The sequence below is a fragment of the Falco cherrug genome, chromosome 5, assembly GCF_023634085.1.
Source record: "Falco cherrug isolate bFalChe1 chromosome 5, bFalChe1.pri, whole genome shotgun sequence".
NCBI classification, from domain to species: domain Eukaryota; kingdom Metazoa; phylum Chordata; class Aves; order Falconiformes; family Falconidae; genus Falco; species Falco cherrug.
The window spans coordinates 4379922-4401213 of NC_073701.1; the positions used below are offsets into that span (position 1 = coordinate 4379922).

A 21292-nucleotide genomic window follows, 5' to 3' on the forward strand; every position below is an offset into this window, starting at 1 on the left:
TTCCCAGCAGGTTGGTAACTTGCAGTCAGGGAGTGTGCTCAGAGGTGAGCTGGGGAAAACAGCCATTTGTTGAGAAGATGTTGAGAACCTTCACAGTCAATACAGTTCCTTTGCACGGTGACAGCCACCGCACAGACAGGGGCGGCTGCATCTTTCTCTGTGCTGTCCCTCCTCATCCACCTTATCCCCAAGGCAGCTGTTCTTCCAAGCCAGTGTCCTATTCCCTCAGCCTCCTGCTCTCAGACGTAGGCCCCTCTGGCTTTCTCCATCTTTCCTCTCTTCCATCCATATATCCTCTCCAGGCTATTCCCTCCCTTGGTGTTTGCCTCAGAGAGGACTTATCTCTTGTCACCCGCCTCTGCTTTGCCTCTCCTACTGCTGACAAGTCTGTTCCCTCTTTGTGGACTCTGCCATTCCTTCTCTTCCAGTCCCTCTCCCTGTCTTTTCCCTGTCCCTTACCCTCTTCAGTCCTGGTCCCCCAGTCCATGAGGCTGAAGCCTCTCCTCCAGTTCCCCTCACTCTCTGGCTTTCAGGTCTAAGGCCTTTCCCCCATCCTTCCTTCCTCTGCTCATCCATCTTCTGCCTCCTCCCAAATGCCTTCATCTCTCTCAATTTTCCCAGTTTTGTGGTGAGGGCCATTTAGCCCTAGTGTGGGTCTCTGAGGGAATTCAGGAGCCTGGCTATACAGTGAGGCCCATCATTCCACCAGTACCCAAAGACTTCGTTCTACCACCTCTTAAAAGAACAACTTAGTCCTGCCCACTCCTCCGTAAATCCGTGGTGAGGCAGCACACCTCGCCATGAAAAGGGTGCCCGTGCGATGGGCAGCTGCCTATCTCGGTGTTTGCCCTGCCTCCGAGGCGCAGAGCTTCTGTGGGAATGCTGGTACCAACCCCTGGCGTCCCAAATGATGCGAGAATCTAGATCCACATTCCCCCACCCCTCCTCTAAGAGAGATGTAAATGGAGATATAAAGCAGCGTTCACGTCACCTGTCACTCATCAAGGATAGCAAATAAAATGTGTCATGAAAACAGCCAGCCCTGTTCCTGAGCTCTCCTGCCAGCAAGGCTTAGCAAGGAGGCCAGGCAGGCCATGGAGATGAGTTGTGGCTGGGCAAAGTGTGGGCTGAGCGAGCAGGAGCCAATGCTTGGAAGAAGCTTGCCCCGATACGATGCGGGCAGATTATCCTGTGTGGATATCTTGTGGACTTTGGTCTGGGGGGATGCCAAGGTAGCAGCCCCAGCTATCAACGTGTACCCTTACTGCAAGGTGTCAGAACCAGAGCTGGATGTTCAGTTGCCAGGTGGAGCCTGTAGTTTGGAGAAAAAAGGAAAAAAAGAAAAGAACAAAAGAAAAAAAAAAAAAAGAAAAGAAAAAGAAGGGAGGGAAAGGAGAAAACAAAAGGAAAAAGAGAGAAAAAGGGGGGGGAAAGGAAAAAAGAAAGAAAAAAAGGAAAAAAGAAAAAAGGAAAAAAGAAAAAAAGGAAAAAGAAAGAGAAAAGAAAAAAAGAAAAAAGAAAAAAGAAAAAAGAAAAAGAAAGAAAAAAGGAAGGGAAAAAAGTAAAATAGAAAAAAAGTAACACAGAGGAAAAAGGAAAAAAGGAAAAAAAGAGACTTTGGACAGCAAATAAATCTCAGTGACAGGGAATAAAATAGAGAGCACCGAGTTGTCATTTTTAATAGACTTTTTTCCTCTAGACCATGACTGCACTTAAACCCTTCGAAAACGACGCTTTCTTTCAGGGTCACCTCTGCAGGCCCGCCCTGCCCTGGCCCGGCTGCTGTCACCCCCGGCCCCCGGCGCTGGGCTGAGCCCCCCCGCGCCGCGCCGAGCCGCGCCGAGCCGAGCCGAGCCGAGCCGGGGCCGCCGGCGGCTGGCGGGGAGGGACCGTCGGGGGGCAGCAGCATCCAGCGCTTCGGATCCTGCGCTCCAGGATCCCTCCCGGCTCGCTCCCGACCGCCGGGGCTTTGCGCCGCAGCTTCAGGACCCGGCTCCTTTCCAAACCCCGGGCTTCCAATTTCTCCCCTTCTAGCCCAATAGCTTTGTAATCAATCTGCTGCGTGGGGAAGGAGCTGGCACCCTTCATTCGTGTCACCTTGGGTGCAACCTTCATGTATGTCAGAAAGGAAAAATCCTCTGCGTTTCCTGGGAAGGGGCGAGGGAGACAGTGGCACTTCTAGCTGGGATCTGTCACCCTCCCGCTTTTGCAGGGAGAAGGGTCTGCCTGGGTGAGGGGCTGTGCCGAGCTGCTCCGAGGCGGGGGTGGCAGCAGGCAACACACAGTGGGAAGCAGTCGGATTTTAAATGCACAATTTCTTGCAAATTAGTGAAAAATATCATGTGTTTTGTTTGCAGATTAGTTCGGTTTGGGGTTTTTTTTGCAAGACTCACAGCTATGACACCCTACCACTCCCACCCCAAGGTGTCCCGCAAGTAAAAACCATGACATTTGATTAAATTTTACAGTTAGATAGGTAAATTATTTCACCTCCATAAATTCCTACCAAAGTGGTTTTAAGCAGCTACAGGCTTTTCCCTCTCATTCTTCCCTGCTGTGATGCAGCTTTGCTGTTCACTGTTTAACAGCTGCTGCTGCAAACCAGAAGCAGGTTTCATCTCCGTCCTAGGTGAAATGCTGCTTATTTTTTTTTTCTTTGTTGGTTCTTTGTTTGTTTGTTTGTTTATTTGTTATCATGATAAAAGTGGTAGGAGCTTTTAAAGACAGGAAAAGGCCATGGCAGTTGTTCCAAGGAGTTTAGAGTCTGCTCTCCTGAAGGATGCAAGAAGACTGACAGTAAGATGAATGAGCAGGCACGCTTCACGTGTGCCTTTGTAGTTTCCTACTCAGCAATGTCTGTGCGGTTGGAGGAGCAAAGGAACGCTGGATTTGCTCGCAGGTACTTGAAAGAAAACCTTGAAAATCCAAACCTCATGGAGGGAGAGGTGTGGAGAATGGCAAAAACAGCTTTGCAGAAGGGGTCGGGGGTGCATCTTTGGCCACAGGACCCTTTGGGAAGAGGTGAAAGGGCGACTGCTCAAGAGGCTTCAGCAGAGGTGCTGCTAGCAAGCTGATGGAAGAAACAGGTGGGTGGAGGATGAGTTGTCAAGATGAGGGCAAAACGCTTCAAATGGACTGCAAAGGGGAAAGAGAACTGGTCAAGAGAGGGCCTGGAGGTGTTTGAGCAAAAGGTGTTGGAGAGGGTAATGGCAGCAGTGTCTTGAATAGACTGAGGCTCAACAGGTTTTGTGGTCAAAGCTCAAGGTAATGCAGGTCTAGAGAAGGTTTTGTTATTTTGTATACATTCTGAAGGTTCTGTAATGGGGCTTTTCTTGTACAAAGAATACAAATATACCTTTCAAATGGCAGCTTGGAGACACGTAGAGCTGTTATTCAGCCTGTACTAGACCTCCTTCAAAACTCTCTGGCAAAAAAAAGGAAGACAGTAAAAAGTTCATATGAAATTTCCATGCAATATTTTCATAGTAAACATATGCTTTTCAAGGGAAGGAACAGAAATGTTTTTCATCATGAAATGGTGAGGTTTGGCAGTTGTTTACTGGGTTTGGGTATTTTTTCCTTTTTCCTCCCTCTACCCACCACCATCTTCTGTCTTTGAGTTTTTCAATATAAAATCAGCATTTTCTCCAGCTGGGGTCATTTACTATTCTCTCCTAGCTGCCAATGTGTTTATCTGAAATCCCAGCCGAGAAGGGCTTCGGATTTGCCTCTCTGTCATGAAATGGCTACACAGAGCAATGCAAACCTCAGAACTAAGAAAAGAAACCTTACAATTAAAAATGGTGCATCAGCCTGTGAAATCTCTTCCTAAGGGCACACCAGTGGTGCTGAGACACACACATAGTCCCTGTTGTTACCCTCCTGAGATGTTTTAGGGTGTTACTGCCCTGGCATGCTGCTGATGGAGAAGCAGGACCAGCAGTGTTCAGAGCCCCCGTGTGAGGAGCAGCTGGATTTGGCAGTGCTGGCAGCAGCACTCAGTAACACAGTGATCTGATGTGAAGAACATCTGCTGGAGACAGATAACTGGGTGAGAGAAGCCTGCAGACTTTTTGAATGGTAACTCAAACTTCAAACTAGTGTTTGCAACACAATGTTCTACTTCATCTACTTCCTTCTCTAGAGAGACGAAGGATGCTTACAAACACCCTGGAAACATGCTGAATGGATTAACCCACTGGAAAGCGGCTGGCAAGAGGGAGCTAGGTCTGGCTGTGACTCAAAATTCACCCATGTTTCTTCTTTATGAGAATATTAAGTAAGGAGAAAGCATCCATCTTTCTTGGGATAGAATATATATCCTTGTGCTACACAAGGCGATGCCGCACTGTAGATGCAGCCATCTTCCCAGTCATTTCTGGTGGTCAGCCTTCAGGGAAGAGTGAGGACACCAGCCCTGACACTTCATGGTATTCCCATCCCACCTTGATACAGAACAACTTCAACTGGACGTCGCTCTGTTCCTTTTCCAGCCTGTTGTGCTGAGGGGGACAGCTTAACCCACCCGGTTAGATTGAATAGGTTGATTCCTACCAGGCTGAGTGACCAGAGGGGGAAATTCACTGTGAATATTGGTTCATATTTGAAAGTGAATTTTCATTCAGAACAGAGACACATCCACATGACTGCAGCAGCTAAACCAACCAAGCATTGAATTGAGGCTATTCATAACAAACTGTCCATGAATGGCCTGCAGGGCAAAAACTATCTGCAGGAGAAATTCATGGGCAATTCTGACTAATGAATGAATTTGGGAATTTGGCTTTCAGTTTGCAGACAGTTCCCAAAGAGGGAAAAAAACCCCCACCACCATATGAAACTTATTGAATAAATGATTTACAGTGAAATATTTGTTCAGCTCTAATCTCTGTAACGTGTATACTTTATGGTGTTAGAAAGCACTTCAGGATTAGCTGTGGGAGCTATATGTCAATGAATAGTCTGTGAAAAAAACATTCCTTTCTGAACAACGGTATGGAGGAGGATTATTGTCACCTGCTGCAGAGGGAGCCTGGGAAAGGGCTTGTGCTTGGGAAAGGGCTGCTGGATTCCAGCAGTGCTCCTGGGCTCTGCAAAGCAGAAGTAAAGGCTTGAAATCCACCATCCTCAAGGACTGCAGCAGCCGAGGGCAAGAGGGGTGACACTAGGGCGTGTGCATGGGAAGGTTTGGCAGCCGTTGGAGAGAGTCATTGCACTTCTGCAATGATATCCACGGAGAGGCTGAGCTGTGATCGATTTTCACCAAGACTGTAAGAAACATAACTCAAACCTTGTTATATAACAAGGGTATTTATATATTCGAGGTGCTAAATGTTCATCTGCCTGGAAGCGCCTCGCAGCTAGGCACAGCATGCCTTTATGCCTTTACTCCATAGCGTTTTACACGGTGCTACTACTAACAAGTCCTCCTGGGAAAACAGTAACTACACCTTGAGTGAATATGCTTTCAGGTTCACGTGGAGATGTTGCTAACTATCCCCTATTTGGTGCTCATCTAGATGCTGTTCTGCACTGCATTGCCCCATTTTAAGACCAGCTTGCCCCTTCTGTGCATACCTTGTCCTGCTGCAGGGACCTTCTGGCTGGCTCCTACCCATCTATCCAAATGCTGTGAGCAGCCCTGTGTGCCTGTTTCCCCTGGTGAGCAGTATGCAGAGAGCAGCTCCGTGCTTCTACTTGGCACAGGCAACAGAAACTGCTCCCTACCACGTCTTTGCAGCAGCAGGAACTGGCTTTGCTTTGGCAAAGCTGGAAGTGGAACTGACTTCCGAAGCTCGTCTGACACCGAATCCAAGGAAAGGAGCCAACGCTGAATCCAAGGTAATTAAAAAAAAAAAAAAAAAAAGAAACTGAAATTGTTCCTGTTCTGCGCTGGAAGCCCTGGACAGCACTTCTGCAAGAACCTTGAAGTGGGGCAATGAAGGGCTTTTTGCAAAGCCCACCCTGCTCTTGCTCTTTTCCCCCAAATGCATTGAAAGCTTCTAAGCTGAGCCCAGCTGGGAGGAGACGTGCTGCATGTGGTCCTTGTGTGAAGGAAAGCTCTACAGGAGCAGCTTCTGGGAGTGCATGAAGGAAAGCTGTATAGGAGCAGCTTGCCTGGGAGTGCCGTGGAGATTAATAACAAATATGATGTGGCATCTCATTACAAGTGTCTACAGGGAGCAAAAGGCGTTGGCTACTGGTTTGTGCTGCTCCTCTCTTTCTCACAATGTTGTTAAAATTGGAGCTCAGCCTTCCTTCCCTTACACTCATTGGCCACGGTTGTCTCCATGTCCCAGTTCTGTGACTGCTCCCTGTTCACTCTTCCACCCCTTCATCTACCCCCTATGGGTATCACCTGTTGGTAATGAAATAATAATAATATATTACCCCCTTGGCTCACTTGCCATATTTCCTCCCTGGCCAGCTCCAGATGCCAGCTTCATGCGGGGGTTAACGAATCCAGTGTGTTCCACACCAGACCGGTTTATAATAGCAGCAGAAATAAAAACAGAGACAGCAAGAGCAAAGGTGCATTGGCTCATACTCTTGGTCATGTTTGCTTTTAGTAACGTTGACGTTTCAGGAAATAACGGCCCAGATTGGATGATGAAGACATTTCCAAACACATAAAGGTTTTAGAGCATTACAAAGCATTAGACTTTATAACAATTACTGGTGAATTGTATTAATTTTGTGGCATGTTTCAGATGTTAAAAAAAGAGAACTTGGAGCAATGATAGTACTCTATTTTGGTACAAACAATGGAGGCAAAGCAACTTTCCTGGAAGTGCCTGTCTTGCAAACCTTTTGCTTCCAATTCTGATTCATCTGGAGGGATAGGGACTGGAGAAAACAATCCTGAAATCACAACGTAGAATTCTTAAGTTAAATGTGATCGTAATACCATTGTTCTATCTTTTTACTACTCACTTTCATTATTGCAAATCCTTGTATGTAAGTGAGCATATTCTTTTATCCTTAAATCTCACCTGGTGACAAAGCAAATTTCTGAATAATGGGACCCAAATGTAGACACTGCAATCTTTTAGGGCTGCTTTGCCATTATTTGAGCTTGGGCTGACAAACCTTTGTTTCATCTACTGCCCAGTGTGCGGCACTGCAAGGTCATGGGGAAGTCCACTTTTGTGCTACAAGCCGCCAGGCCTAGGCAGGCAGTGCGGGCTGTTGTGTTGGGAAGAGCCAGGAACTATCATGAATGTCTTTGGGAAGCAACAAAAGAATGACAGAAGAGAAATTAAGAGAAAATAATCCAATGAAAACATGGTGCTGACTTAGGATCAGTAGAAATGCAGTGAACCCAAACACCCATTCGCAGAAGTATGTGGGCATGCCTTTTTAATTTTCTTTTTCCCCCACCACTACTCTTAAAGAAAGCAGGAGCCTGAGCAGAGAGTCCAGAGAGTAGTAATGAGAATAATCAGTGTTCTGGCAAATATGACCTATGAAAAAAAGATTGAGTGGATTTGGGTTTATTAGCCTACAGAAAAGAAGGCTGAAGGGGGAAGGTGGTAACGGTCTTCCAGTATATAAAAATCCGCTGCAAGGAAAAAGACCATAAAGTGTTCTTCTCATCCATGGTGGACAGGGCAAAAAAATGATGGGCTTAAATTGCAGCAAGGAAGATTTTCAGGCTAGAAATAATATGGCTGTAGTAGTGAAAGGCCAAAATGGGTTGCCTGGGGAGAGTGTGGAGACTCCACTGGAAAGCTTTTTAAGGGCAGATTAGGTGGCTATTCGCCAGGCGTGGTTTACTTCTAGTTGGTCTTACCTCATGGCAAGGGTTAAGCTAGATGAGGTTCCTGAGGTTTCTCCATGCCTTTTTCCTTTGGGGTTCAGATGTGCCTGGGATTCAATCAGCTCTATCCATGGGCTGGGGCACTGGTGTCACAGGCAAGAATGATGATGCCATCACACAGGGTGTGATAAGGAAGATGGATTCAGTGCTCCCTGAGGCTGTGCTAAGCAATGCCTTCAAATTCCTGCTGGAAATACACTCTAATGGGTTCTCTTCCAGTTTGGGTGGGAGCTGGGTGTTAGGGGGAGGACTGGAAGCATGGAGGGTTGAAACAGGAGGTGTCCTCTGTGACAAGAGATGTCCTATCATGTTTAATATGCAGGAATAGATGGAAAGAGTTCAAGATAGTTTGGTCAAACTAAGGTGTTACAATCAGTGCTCAGGCTTCAAACTCTTTCAGATTTCATTGTTTAAATGTTCTTTGTCCTGATCCCTGTTGCTGTTGTAGTAATTCCTGGAAGCTCTTTTCCCCATGCCAGTTTCTGCTGTTCCTCATCTTCTTCCTTTTAACCCCAGAGGAATTAACCTACTAGTCCATCTGAAAGCCACACGATTCCTCCTCCTCTCTCACCTGCCCTCAGTCCTTTCAGCCTGCCACACAGAGACCACACAATTCTTAACGCTGTCAAATACTGACAAAACCAAAGAGAATAAATACTCTCTGGTTACTGTGCATCCCTGCCCCGGCCGTTGCCTTTCCCCTCAGAGGAGGTGGACTGGGCATCTCTGACTGTTTCTTTGACCATATGGTGACACCATCTCTGTCTTTGTCAATTCATAATGTTCAGAAAACATTCACGTTCTGCTCCTTCCCAGCCCCTAAGGTCTCTCCCGTGCTGTCCCAGATGTTATGCAAAATACAGCAGGCATTTATCACACTAGGCATGTTTAGATGATTTATAAGGCAGTACCACCTGCCCTTCAGTCTCCAAGAAACATGTGCTGCTGACATCCTACAAGGAAACGCTTGTTCTTCCAGGCTGAAGGCCGGGTGACAGGCTCTGCAAACCAGGTGGGCTGACTTTCCTGCACTCCAAGGAAGAATGGGAAGAGAGGGAAAGACGGAAGCAAGTAGTTTGCTGGAGCTTGTTACAGCAGACCGACTGCTGTTCCCAACGTTCCTGAAATCATGAGCTTCCATTTCCAGAACTTGTCACGCTGAGGCACAGATCACACAAACTTTCCCAGCTGCTGCTGTGCTGGGCGAAGGGCGCACTGACTCCAGCTTTCTGCCATTGCCCCTCTGCCTCGGTAAGTTTCTTTTCATACCTACCTCCTGGCTTTTGTTTAATATTTTTTTTTATCAGGATCCCAACAAGATGTTTTAGCCATCTGAACTGGCTTAGCAATGACCTGTTATTAAAGCTAAGACAGCTCCTTCTGCCTGAAATGGGGATGAGATTGCTTACAGGAGCATCTTGGTCAGCAGACTTGACTAAGCAATGATGTCTTCTTGGCTACAGCTGGAAGAGGACATGACATCCTGATATTTGTGACTGTGGGTATGTCACCAAACCCACACAGAGTGAGCTACGAGGCCTTATACTATTGTAAGTAAGTCTAGTATGGCTAATGTGCGAGGGACAGAAAATAAGGACAGAGAACCACTAGATCTCTACACAGTCTGGGAATGTCTTCTGTGCAAAGCTGTAACAGCCTGGGTGAGGTGTTCCGCAGTTCTTCCCACAGGGAACTCGGAAGGGAAATTTCGGCTGGCCTCCTGGAGGCAGGGCTGTCACCCCTGCCCTGCAGAGCTCTCTTATCGCGACAGTCACAAATGTTTCAGGGGAGAAGCAGCGTTCTGCCAAGCAAAGCCTATCCCAGGTAGTGTCTAACGGAAGCAAATGGTTAAGTCCTTCTTCTCACTCATACTGCTGTGGTATCAAAACCCTAATGAAAACCTAAATCCAAGTCTTCTCGCTTCGTGGTTTCTCATACTTTTGTTCCATCACAGCCATATTTCGCCTCTTCTGATCACAGCATCTACCTGCGTGACCTCTATTTTATCAAACAATGTTTTGGAAATGGTGCTGGACACATTTGTCATGTCACAGGAGATGAAAACTGGAAGTTTTTTAGTTCAATCCCTGCTCCAGTCCCACATTTCTTGTGTTGCCTGATGTGAAACACAGTATATATTAGACCCAGGAGTGCAGAGCAGAGCAAAGCAGAATCTTGTACCATGGTGTATTCCCTTAAAATGCTTGCAGGTTAGCAGGCATGCGCTTCAGGTCAGGATATTTTAGTTAAAGCAAATGGATAACAGATATGGCCTTAGGGTAGGTTTTCTCTGAGTATGAGAACAAGCCCGAAAGGTGAGGAAAGCAGGTGTAGAAAACAGGTAACGCTCTCCCAAAACCATTGTGTTCCTTTGTCTTGGTGCTAGGCAGAGGAGACTGAAGGTTAGAAACAGGTGGAAAAATAGTTTCTCCCAGTAGAAGACCATGAGTAGTTCAGAGGAGACAGCAGGTTATAATGACAACCCTTGCCAATGCATGCAGAAAATACTCTGGGTTTGGGGAGATGGGAAAAGGTACAGACCCCATCCTGCAAGTGTGGGGCGCAAGATACTCTGAGGACTGGAGATCCATGAAGAACGCCCTGCACAAAGGTGGTCTCAGTGATGCCTTTGGCCCCTGCTCTCTGCCTGTTCCCTACAGACGTTTCCTTTCACATTGTAGACAGGCAGTTTTTGTCCAACACTCTGTATCCTTACTGCATAAATCAATGAATGTTCAAGGGATGGGCCATCTTCCACTGCCTGAGGTAGGTGGATGCAGTGCCCTTGGTTCCCTTAGGTGCCAAGCCCAGACCGCTTGATCTCATTGTGTTCAGCAGCAGGCAGTGGCGTGCGAGGCACTGGGTGGGCTAAGCCTTTGCTCACCACCTCTGTGTAGTGAAGCCTCCTTTCTGCACCGCAACAGCCTCTTCTCACAACTGCTATATTTTTTCCTGCTTTCAGATCGCGTGATTCTGTGCTCTGCCATCGTGATGTTTTACAGCAAACACCCATCTGCAATATCTCCTTAATGATAAGAAAAGCTAGATTTCAGTCCCTCAGTTTTCTGACAAGGATAACAATGCCTCTTCCTCTAGAGTGAAGGGCTGGAGGCATTGTCTATTATCACCGTAGCTTTGTGTCTCTGGAGGTGGATGTTTGGTTAGACTCTCCAGTGATACAGATTTGCCAGGTATCCCTTAGCTGTCATCGGAATTTATAAAACAAAAACCCACCTGACCCCTGGTGACAGGCTACTGAGACAGGAAACCTCTGTTAGTCCACAGAAACCAAGTAAATAGGGCTGGGAAAACCTCCAGAGCCCACTGCCGTACCAGAGAATGATTGTCTCCCAGACAGCTCCACATGAGCGAAGCAACAGGCTTTCCTCAGGGAGACAGGTCAGCATCTCCATTATCGAGTGAGCCCATCAGAGGCTAAATCTCTATCCTTTTAATTTCACCCTATTCTTCATAGCTGTAAGACCTTTATTCCTCCTAGGACAATTATTCTTCCATCAAATACTTGTAGCAGGTTAAGTATGCTCCTCTGGGTATAGCTGGGCAGCTATACATATTTAGCTCTCTTTCCCTCCCCAGGAATCAATTTCCCCAGCCCTTTAATCATGTTTACTGCTCTTCTCTGAATCTGTGGAGTTGCCGGTATTTTGCATGGGTTCACATCCATCTCTGGGCTTTTTGATGAGCTGTGAGGCTTCATCTTCACCTTTTTTTTACAAAAAGTGAGGCAATCTGGTGAAGCAGTTAACGCTCTGAGCTCCTGGCCTCCCGTGACTGTGATCCTCTGCCTCCCTAAACTGCTGGGTGATGCTGGAGGTCAGTCGCTTGTTGCAGTCTTTCTCGTTGGGTGAACGGAGACAACAACGGTTCCCTCTCCGGTGAGGTGCTTGGAGACTCGTGTGTGCAACCATGATAGAAACACTGAAGTGTAGGGCTGTTCCGGCTGCCTGGAGTGGCTGGCATTGGGAAAGGATGCCAGGTTCTCCGGCAGAGCCATGACCAGGCTCCCTCACACCCCCACACGCTCCTAGGGATGTGTTTGTGTTTGCTGGCATCTACCTCTGCTGTGCAGTTCACATCTCTGAGCTGTGAAAGTCCCAAAGGAAAGCGAACAGCTTGAACTTGAGCTGGGAGCAATAATACTGCTTAACAATTTCACCTCCCTCTGATTCTTCCTTGTCAATGAGGGACCAGGACATTAACTCTCAATAAATTAAGTAATTATATTGGGGTTTAATCTATCTGTAATATTTCACTGTTGACTTTTCTAACAGCATCAAGACACTTCTTGGCAGCTTTTTCTTCTTATTTGCCCTGGTATTTGACCCCTACGGGAGCGGTTTGGTTTCTCCCAGGATCTTGGATGCCAGTGAGCTCTGCTCACCTTTCTTCCCTGCCATCTGCCATCCTGGCATTTCTTGGCCTTGGAACAGCGGATCAGATTTCACCTTGATCAAGCTGCAAAACATGAAGGTAAGAGCCTGGAGCTCTGGGCGCCGGGGCTTGGACGGAGGTGAGACACCACCGTGGGAAGGAGGTACCCTACTCCTGCCAACGAGGCTCCTGGTGCCAGTGCAGAGAGCGTGGGTACTTCCCGGGCAGGATCTGGAGGAAAAGGCAAAGCAGCGGAGAGCTGGGTGATCCTGCTTTGCCCGGTGTGTTCAGCAAACTCTGCTGCCTGCCCAGCTGCAGGGAGGTGACTCCAAGCCTACTTACTGCAGGCATCCGATCAAGGCTGATATGTGCCTGCCTGGCTGGAGAGGCACCGTCAGCCGGTGGCAGAGACAGGGGAAGTCTGTGCCAATGGATGTGAGGCTGGAAAATGTGTCAGGCTGAATCCTACAAACATCTTTCTGTGTCAAGGGAGATGAAAGGTTTCTTCAGTGGGCCGTTCAGGCACGTGTTACCGTCCGCATTATTTGATGCCCTGAGCAGGGCTAAGGTGAAATTTGGGTCTGTCATTCAGGATATAGTCACTCCCCCATGTAGCCAAAGCTACTGTCCAACTCTTGCAGCTGCTATGACACATAGGTTACTCCATTTTTATTTATTCTGAAGCTTCCCAGATGCCTATAAACATGCTGGGCTGCATGCAAATACTCACAGCCTGATGGCTCAGGCAAAGAGGTGAGCACCACCTGCCTCAGCAGTGCTGCCACCCGAACAGGAGGAGCATCCTCACTTCTGGTCCTCTGCAGCTGCTCCCCTGCATGGTCTGCGGCTGATGCCTGCTGTTCCCCACAGCAGGTTGCTGAGAGGTGAAGTGGCCGCACAGTGCCTCTGCCTGAGACACACAAGCAGTGGGGCACATGAAATTACGGCGGGCAAGCACAAGGGCATGGGTGATGGAGAGCCAGGCTTGAGAGGAGAAGGTGTATTTACAGGTAACATCAAGAAAATCTGGCAGGGAAGTAGGGAAGTTTGGAATAGAGCTAAGGAGTAGGAAGGTCACTGGGGAGCAGTTTGGCTATGAGACTCAGCAATAATGTTTCTGTACTCCTACAGCTTTCAGCCAGACAGGCAAAAGAAGAGCAGAAGCCTTGAGATCTGGTCCCATCCCCAGCCACGCACCCTTGGGCCAGGCCTTAGCTTCATGTGGGTTTTGGCTGGAACTGTGGTTAAATAGCATTGCCAACTGGATTACTTTTGCCTAGGCAGAGATGGAGGAGGTGGGTGCAAGGAGGAAGAAAAGTCAGTAAAAGATGAAGCAAAAAGTGAGGCACCCCAGGGGATCAGTGGAGAGGCTCAGCGTTTCTTCAGTTGTTTCCCAGGCCTGGAGAACCACTGAGGGGGTTTTGTGATAAAGAACACACCCCACTATACATGTTTATGGCTGCTCTTGGTACAGAACTGTTTTGAGGAAGCAGCAAGGAGAAAAGAGAGAAGAGGATCAAGGTGGCAATAAGAACAACAGCTTGCTCTGAGAAAGGTGACCAGGTGAAGGGAGGCTGCAGAAACATGAACAGACTTCAGATTTGAGTCAAAAGTGATGTGCAGTATCAGCAAATACATTTTACACAAGAGCTGTTTGCACATGACCCTCACTGTGATGTGGCTGTCAGGACACTGTGCTGTTGAAAATGTGGCTGTTCTACAGGATTCTGTGTCTGGGAAGTATGACCACTTTGTTTTTTAGAAACTTAGACCCTTTTCTGTCAAAAGAAGGTACAGTTTGGAAGGCAGAGAGGGCACAATGGACAAGTGTAGCAAAAGGCAGAGATACAGTGCTGCTATGGGACAAGGAGGGGTGACTTCAATGGCATGTGCACTGGTGACTGATCTTCAGTGCTCACACCTCTGAGTTTTTTCCCTCCCAAAGTTCTGAAAAAGGGATACGGCACATGTGTCCCTTTTCCACAGTGTGTGCTGGCCCCCTTCCCGCTGCATGAGCACACACTCCTCTCCGTGGTCTCCTCATGGCTCCTTGACTAAGCAGGCACGTGATGTTTAGACGTGCAGTGTCATGGTACAGCCAGACCAGTGGAGCTGCTTAAGTGACACAGAGATATGTGAAAGGAGCTGTGGACTGTATGCCATTTTTCTGCCTTTAAGTATATACATCATGGTCTACGACTTCAGGATCATTTTGTTTCAGGGACAGTCTCCGTCCTTCAAGGTTGCTATGTACAATGTTCATTTTTTTTCTTTGCTCAGTGTCACAGTTGTTTTGGAAGACATTTTACATGCCACATTCTCCAGTTATGCTGCAAAGGGCAAATCTAGGCACTCGCATGAACATTTTGGATTGTCACTTGGCGCAGGAAGGAAAGGTGAGGTGTTGCAGTAATTAAATCCTTGGCTGGCACTAGTTGCATGTGACAAAGCTGGTAGTGAAAACACGAGTATGTGTCTTTGGCAGACCCAGCTGGAGCCAAGCGAAAGGCGACAATTCCTTGGGCAGGCTTAGATTAGTGGTTTTAGGTCTCAGCTGTGAGGGCAGTCCTCACATACAAAGGGCCGCAACAAACAGCAGGAACCACCATCCTCTCAAACTACGTCGGCTCAACCTGTAGAAAGATGCTAGTGTGGCAGTAAAAGAGGAACCGTTTGCGGATGTACCACAAATCTGAATTTGCGATCACTTGGCTTCTGTGCTGTGACAATGTTCAGAATCGCTGCCCCTGGGCACTGTAGGGGGGTACACACAGGCAGTTTGCAGTTGACCACTCCAGACAGGTTGGGAGAGAGGCAGGAACTGTTCTATCATCCTGTTTAACAAAAGAAGGCATGATTTTCTGTTGTCTGAATCTCTAAAATCCCCACTGAAGGAAAGGTACCATAGCTAAATGGCTGTTGAATGTCACATCCAGGCTGCCCCTGGGGGCTGCCAGTTGGTATGGCCATGGTGATGCTGCTTCATGCAGGTGAGGTCCTCACTCTGCTCCTTCACAAGAAAGATGTTTGCCCTTGCTTAAATGTTTCCTCAAGGTAAGAGTAACAAGGACTGGAAGGTGCGGGCAGCTACTACTTGAGCAGAGAGGCTATTCTGAAGTAAAAAGCTGCTCAGAAAACTGCCAGGAATAGAAAATCTGAAGACACCACAATGTGTTAGTGCACTGTACCATAGCTGAGAGTGTGCTGGACCATGGGAGACACTGTTCCCTCAAGGATACCAGCCTACTGGGAAACTGAGGAGCATAACCCTTACAAACAACTTCGAGGAGGCAATGAATCACTGTTGGAAAAGGTACGTGGTTCAGCTGGTTATCTGCTGTAAACTTATGAAGGGAGCTATACCTTCCCCCAGTACCTCACTTGAAATGTCTCCAACATTACTGACTTGAAGTGAGGCCGTAGTACTCATTAGTAGCACTTATACAGCCGGAGGCTATATAAGAGAGAGGCAAGGAGCACAGCAAGTTCGCAGGGGTTACAGCCCCGCAGGTACCAGTCACACAATCTATCTGATCTCATCTGAGAGAAGGGGCACAGGGGAGACAGATGTTTGACAACAAACTTTATACGAAGTGGTAAGGTGATGTTTACAAAGGGGTGCTTTTTAAAAAGGGGACTCCAGATATTTTCTTTTGTTCAGCACAGGCTACGTCCCTTTGCCAGGGAATGCAGAAGCTGCTTAACTAGAGAGATGAGCGACTCAGGGAAAAAATCGTCACTTGCTTTGCTATTTAAGCAAAGATGCTTTCTCGTAATGATAACCAAAGCAGGAGGCAGCATCTCTTGGCAAACAAAGTGACATTAAAAGCATTTGCTGGAAATGCTTTCCACTTTGTTTCTGAAAAATGTTTGGAGTGTGTTGATAGAGTAGTTGAGGACTCAGTTGTGCAGCAGGGGCCCAGCTACTGTAATTTGAAGTTTGGGAGGGAAAGGACCAGAGGGGTGGTGAAGACCCTCTAGAGGGACCTAGGACTTTCCCCCTCCAGGAAGCTTCTTATATTAAATCCACTAATCACTTGATGCCATCTGGCATAATCCAAAGACAGAAAACATGCTCTTCCAAAGCATGTTTAGAAGCTACTGGGATACGTCATCTCTGGCGGGGGGATGATTCACCAGCATTGGAGAAGAAAACCACTGGGGAAATCATCCCTAGCATACAGATGAATCCGGGAATAGAGCCCAGCAATGTTCCTTTGAACACATCATTGCTCTGGACCCATGGGATAAAGGCAGCAGCACGGGCTGACACAGGCCACGTCTATTCCTCAGTGAAAACGAGCTGTGCAAAGCAGCACAAATGCTTTCTTTGCATTCTGCCTGGCTTCAGGCTCTGTGGCTCCTTCGCAGTCAACCCATGGGACTGCTTTAGAGCCTGTGCCCGGCACCAAGGTGTCGCATTGAGTATACATGGACTCCTGTGGTCCCAAACATGGTGGGAACCATGGTTCCACCGTGCCTGAGGCAACACTCATGGTCTGCAGGGTGGAAGCTAGGCAAGGCTAATCCCAGGGCTGTCCCCTAAGGCATCAGTGGCTGAAGGTGCTGGGACGCACACTGCTGGGCAGGAGTCACTGACTCCCAGGCCCAAGTTCCTATGTGAAGGAAGCAGACGCTTTGCAGGAGCTGGTCTGAGATGAACTGAACTCCCACAGGAGCTTAGGCTTGTCTGTCACCCCACAGATCTCTCCTCAAAGTGCAACTGGTCCTCCTCACAAAAAACACCAATGCATTAGACCTTCAGATACAAGCCCCAAACCCTGTTGAAACAGGGAAAGAATAAACCAGAAGTGAATCTACTGCTGCAGCTACTCCTTGGAAAGCTATCAGCTATGATAGTACTTAGGGCAACTGAAAAAACAGTGTAAGAGTCAAGCCGGCTAACTTTGCCCACTGCCTGCCCATCACCCCAGCTTGCTTGCGCCCATTGAGTCTCACAGGAATTTATAAAATCAGAAAAGCTTCCTTGGCCTTGTGGGTATCTTACAGAGCCTCAGCACAGTGAAGGAAAGGCTTACATGCAAATGGGACGCCACACTAATCATTTATGTATCAAGGCCTTGAGTGCACCTGTGTGGTTTAACGACCCTGAGCAGCCTCACCTGGACCCACCACCAATGCACCCACCACCATTGCTCCAGGAACTGCATTTAGGCTCCAGCCCAGGCTCTCAATCTTGGTCTGAGCTGTGTTGCAGGTAGTCTTATTTTTAGCTCCCTCAACTGAGTAGATCCCCTGCATGAGCTCAGGACCTGGCTCTTGTCATTGCATCCATCGCTGGACTGTCAGCAGCACCTGCTCCTGCCCTGAGCACTGTTTGGATGCCATAGGGCTGTGCCCTCTGGTCTGAGAGGACGCTGTGGTTATTCTCAGCTTCCTTTGTGGTGCCTCCTGATGCCAGGTGAGTGACCTCAACCTCCAGGAAAAAGGGTGGGAAAAGTGGAGTGTTTTGTTGGTTTCCTCAGTAGCTGCTGACCCCCCCCAAATTATCTGCATTATTGCTTCTGTTATGGAAATAAAGGGATTCAGAGTAAGAGATTGCTAAAAGGAAATGACAGATAGATTTCCAATTTGTCCCATGTGGAAAAGAAATGCCAGGCTTTCTTCTTCACTTGCTTTTTTTCTACTCTGTCTGGTGCCAATAGCTTAAACAAGTCTGCCTTACAAATCAGGAGCTAGAATTATACTCCTTAAAGAAAGAAGCTGAAATGAAGAATATATATGAGTATTAGAATGTGCAGGGAATCTGCATTACCTTCTAAGAGCAAAAGCCAGGTATGTTTTACTGTGCCGCTAACATGTGGAACTCACTGCCTTGTGATAACTTTGGGGTCAGAAGCTCAGCAGAATTCAGAAGGGATGTTGAAACAGCCAGTGAGGGCACACAGAATGACATGAGGTTAAAAATGCAGAAGGGATGCAAATCTTCATGCTTGAAGGTATCTGCTCGCTAATAACTGGTGGAATTAAGGAGGAATCTTCCCCTGTTGGCAGGTTGCTCTTCTGCAGCTTCTCATGGCCATCATGGTGGGAGCCAGGACCCTGCACTGCGTGACCTGCAGATGTGACCCGCTCTAGCAGTAGTTTTGCTTGTTTCCTCATTCTGTGAGACACCCAGAGACTAATGGCAGGGGAGGCATTGAGAACATAGTGAGGTGGCAGCAGGTTAGTAGAAGGTGAAATTATCTGTACAGTGACGTGTTGATGGATGTGTGAATTGTACACAAACGATATACGAAGCTGTGCAGCAAAAAAAAAAAAGCGGCACGTGCTTCTAAGCAGGGTCTTCTTTGCTGTGGAGTTCTCACTCCTGCTGCTTATCTTCCACCTCCAGTCTTACCAACAATACTGAGCAATCTGTAAAGTGCTGTGAGGTTGCAAACCTGCTGGTTCCTTAGGGCTGCTGCAGGATGGTGCTGTAGAAGGGAACGGGGCCTGTGGCTGTGAGCCACCGGACAGTACTCTGGGCTGTGTGAGGCAGGTATGCCTCACAGATGTGATGAAGAACAGAAGTGAGAACTTGAGGGACAAGTATTCAGTCACTGTCAGAGCCAGGACAAGAAATTGGGCTCTCTGTCCCCTTACACATGCCCAGCTGTTTGCCAAGGCTGCTGAACTTGTATGAGACCTTTGTGCTGGGAGACCTAGAGGAGTGTAAATGAAAGGAGCAGGAGGATTATCTCTGTGGGGACAAAGAAACAAGTTTCCTCCTATCTTTCCTTTCTAGGTTAAAAGAATGATGGAGGAAAATGTTTAGGGGCTTACTAGAATTTTGTTTCAGACAGTGGCAAGTCCTAAAAATAATATTGCTGTAACTGTTCTACTCTTCTGTTGTGGCAACAGACTGTCCCCATAATGCCCCATTTTGTCTCTATTTGTATTGTACTCACATTTCCCAGCCATGTCTCAAATGGGATACAAAGAAGGAAAGTAGAACTTGCCCTGAAAGTGTCACCCCTAATTAATATCCTCCAAGGCAGCTCCCTAATTAGTATGCAGATCCAGTTTCAGTGCAGCTTGTTAATGGGCTCACTCCTCAGAGAATGGTAATTAGGTATGACACTGATATACTATGGTGTTACAGGAACCTGCCACCAGGCTGGATCCACTCGGCAAGTGGCTGCCACCATAGCAGGAGAACAGGTCCTGCTTGGGCAAATCCATTTTGGCTGAGAACAGAGTGAAACAAGAAGGGGTGATCTGACATGGTGGAAGAAAGAAGCCCGAGGTGCGATCACAGATCTGGTCGGCAAACAGGGTGAGCAAAAGAACCTCACTAGCTCATGTCCTGTATTCTCCACACCTATGACTGCTCGTGCCCATCATTCATGTGCTACAGCACCTCTTCCTTGCAGAAGTGTTCTGAAGTTGCTCTGTCCAGCTCTGAAAAAGCATATCGCTTCTGTCCTTTAGTACTCCTGTAGTATCCTGTTTCTTATCTTCCAATAACCAAAAAGTGTATATGTTTGTTTAATAGTTTTGTGACAGCGGCAGTAAGGGACAGAATCATTTTGCAGAAGCAAAATCTGATTCCTATGGAAACATTATTTGCAAAACCTTTGTCTGTCTCTGACCTCTTCTGCTTGGACATCATTTGGAATGCTGGAGATGGGGGGGGTGGGGGGATAAACCAGCATAAATCCTCCAAGGCCTCCCACCATACTAGGCTCGTGGAGCAAGAGGAGACAAGCTGAAAAAAAAAAGGTCAGGCCAAAATGCTTGATTCCAACATGCTGAGCCATCAAGTGACTAAAATCGAGCCTCTTTGAATAGGTGAGTCAACGCTGACTTGAACAAATCTTTTCATTTGGGCTTCTTCAGCTTCCTGGAGTTGTTTGCAGGTGCAGCTTCTGTATCGGTGGCACCAAGGAGTCTGCCAGACCCCCCTCTTGCAGCAGTTGCCCATGAGCCCAGATGTACAGTATTTTATTCTCAGTGATTACTACGATCCTCTGAGCGTACGGGCACCCTTGCCTTCTCTGTGTACTCTTATAACCCTCTTTCCTTTGCCCCACAAGGCCAGTTCAGCAGGAAGAAGGCTCCCCTCTGTCCTATGGCCAGGACCCAGGACCACCAGCTTCGGGCCAGAGAAATCCTTGGTGTGAGCTGCTGGTTCCCACAGACAAGCCTTGCAGTTTGTCAGGTGTGGGTTTTCTGTGAAGCCAGATACTTGTGCATGAAGTGATAGTGATTTGCCATGGCAGCTGATAGCAATATAGCTCTTATCAAAGGAATGTGAGGGAAGGAGGGAGCCAGTGTGTAGCATGAAGGCTCCATTGATAAAGACCTGGATCTTTTCCCTAGTACCATTTTCCATGTAGTCATGAACTGAGCATGTCTCCCCGCCCCCCCCCCATTAGTCAAACCTTTCTGAGCAGCAAATGAGAGGAGCTTCTGGAACCTGAATGTCTTCTAGGTAGAAATAATCCTTTGTTACAAGCCTAAGGCTTAGAGTTTAAGAGATTTTTAGAAAACAGTCAATGAAAGGTCTGAGCTCAGGAAAGTTAGGAATTGAAAAGAGGCGGCATTAGGGAGTGAGCTTTACAAATCATGTGTTTATTGCCTTTAAAGCTGAGGCAAGTCAAGGCCAAACAACATGGAGCTGAGTAGATGAGCCTTCCGTACCCCTTGGGGTATCCTGATGGGAGTCATCTCTTTAGGGGTACCTGCACAAGGGGTTTGGTTTGCTTGTACACAAATTCCCTTTGTCTCCTGAAAGATACACAGTAAAACTCTGGGGGTTTCTGCTCTTTAAGATCTACATCAAAAATATCAGGACTGTTAAGGCTGAGCTTTCCTAAACTTGCTGAAGGATTCACTGTTGAACTAACTAAAAGGTCCCTTTCCACACTTAAGAGTCTTAGCAAAGGTCTCCTACCCCTCTTGCTGAACGAGGCACTAGAGTAAGGTAAGTTTCTGAAGTGTGGAGATGTTGAACTCTGCTACAGCAAACAAGGTAGATTTGTTTTCACGTCCCAAACAACTGGCTGGATTCTAACATCCCGAGCTGCTTACCATCCCTGATGCTTAGGGAAGCGTTGAGCACAGCCAAAGCAGTAG

At 47.5% G+C, this 21292-nt stretch overlaps 2 long non-coding RNA genes across 4 annotated transcripts in view; both read left to right on the forward strand.

Annotated features, from left to right (window-relative positions):
• LOC129736222 (uncharacterized) overlaps positions 1–21292 on the forward strand; it is an 87728-nt gene that overhangs the window by 8244 nt on the left and 58192 nt on the right. Inside the window, exons 3-5 of one of the 3 annotated variants that reach the window (XR_008732535.1) lie at positions 8799–9070; positions 9283–11653; positions 12112–12310. The exons of 1 other annotated variant lie outside the window; for it this stretch is intronic. This is a non-coding gene — a long non-coding RNA (uncharacterized LOC129736222). The remainder of the gene's footprint in view (positions 1–8798; positions 9071–9282; positions 11654–12111; positions 12311–21292) is intronic. One more of the 3 variants, XR_008732534.1, reaches the window with a different exon arrangement.
• LOC114018143 (uncharacterized) overlaps positions 12317–21292 on the forward strand; it is a 45103-nt gene continuing 36127 nt past the window's right edge. Inside the window, exons 1-2 of the long non-coding RNA XR_003563565.2 lie at positions 12317–18397; positions 19317–19490. This is a non-coding gene — a long non-coding RNA (uncharacterized LOC114018143). The remainder of the gene's footprint in view (positions 18398–19316; positions 19491–21292) is intronic.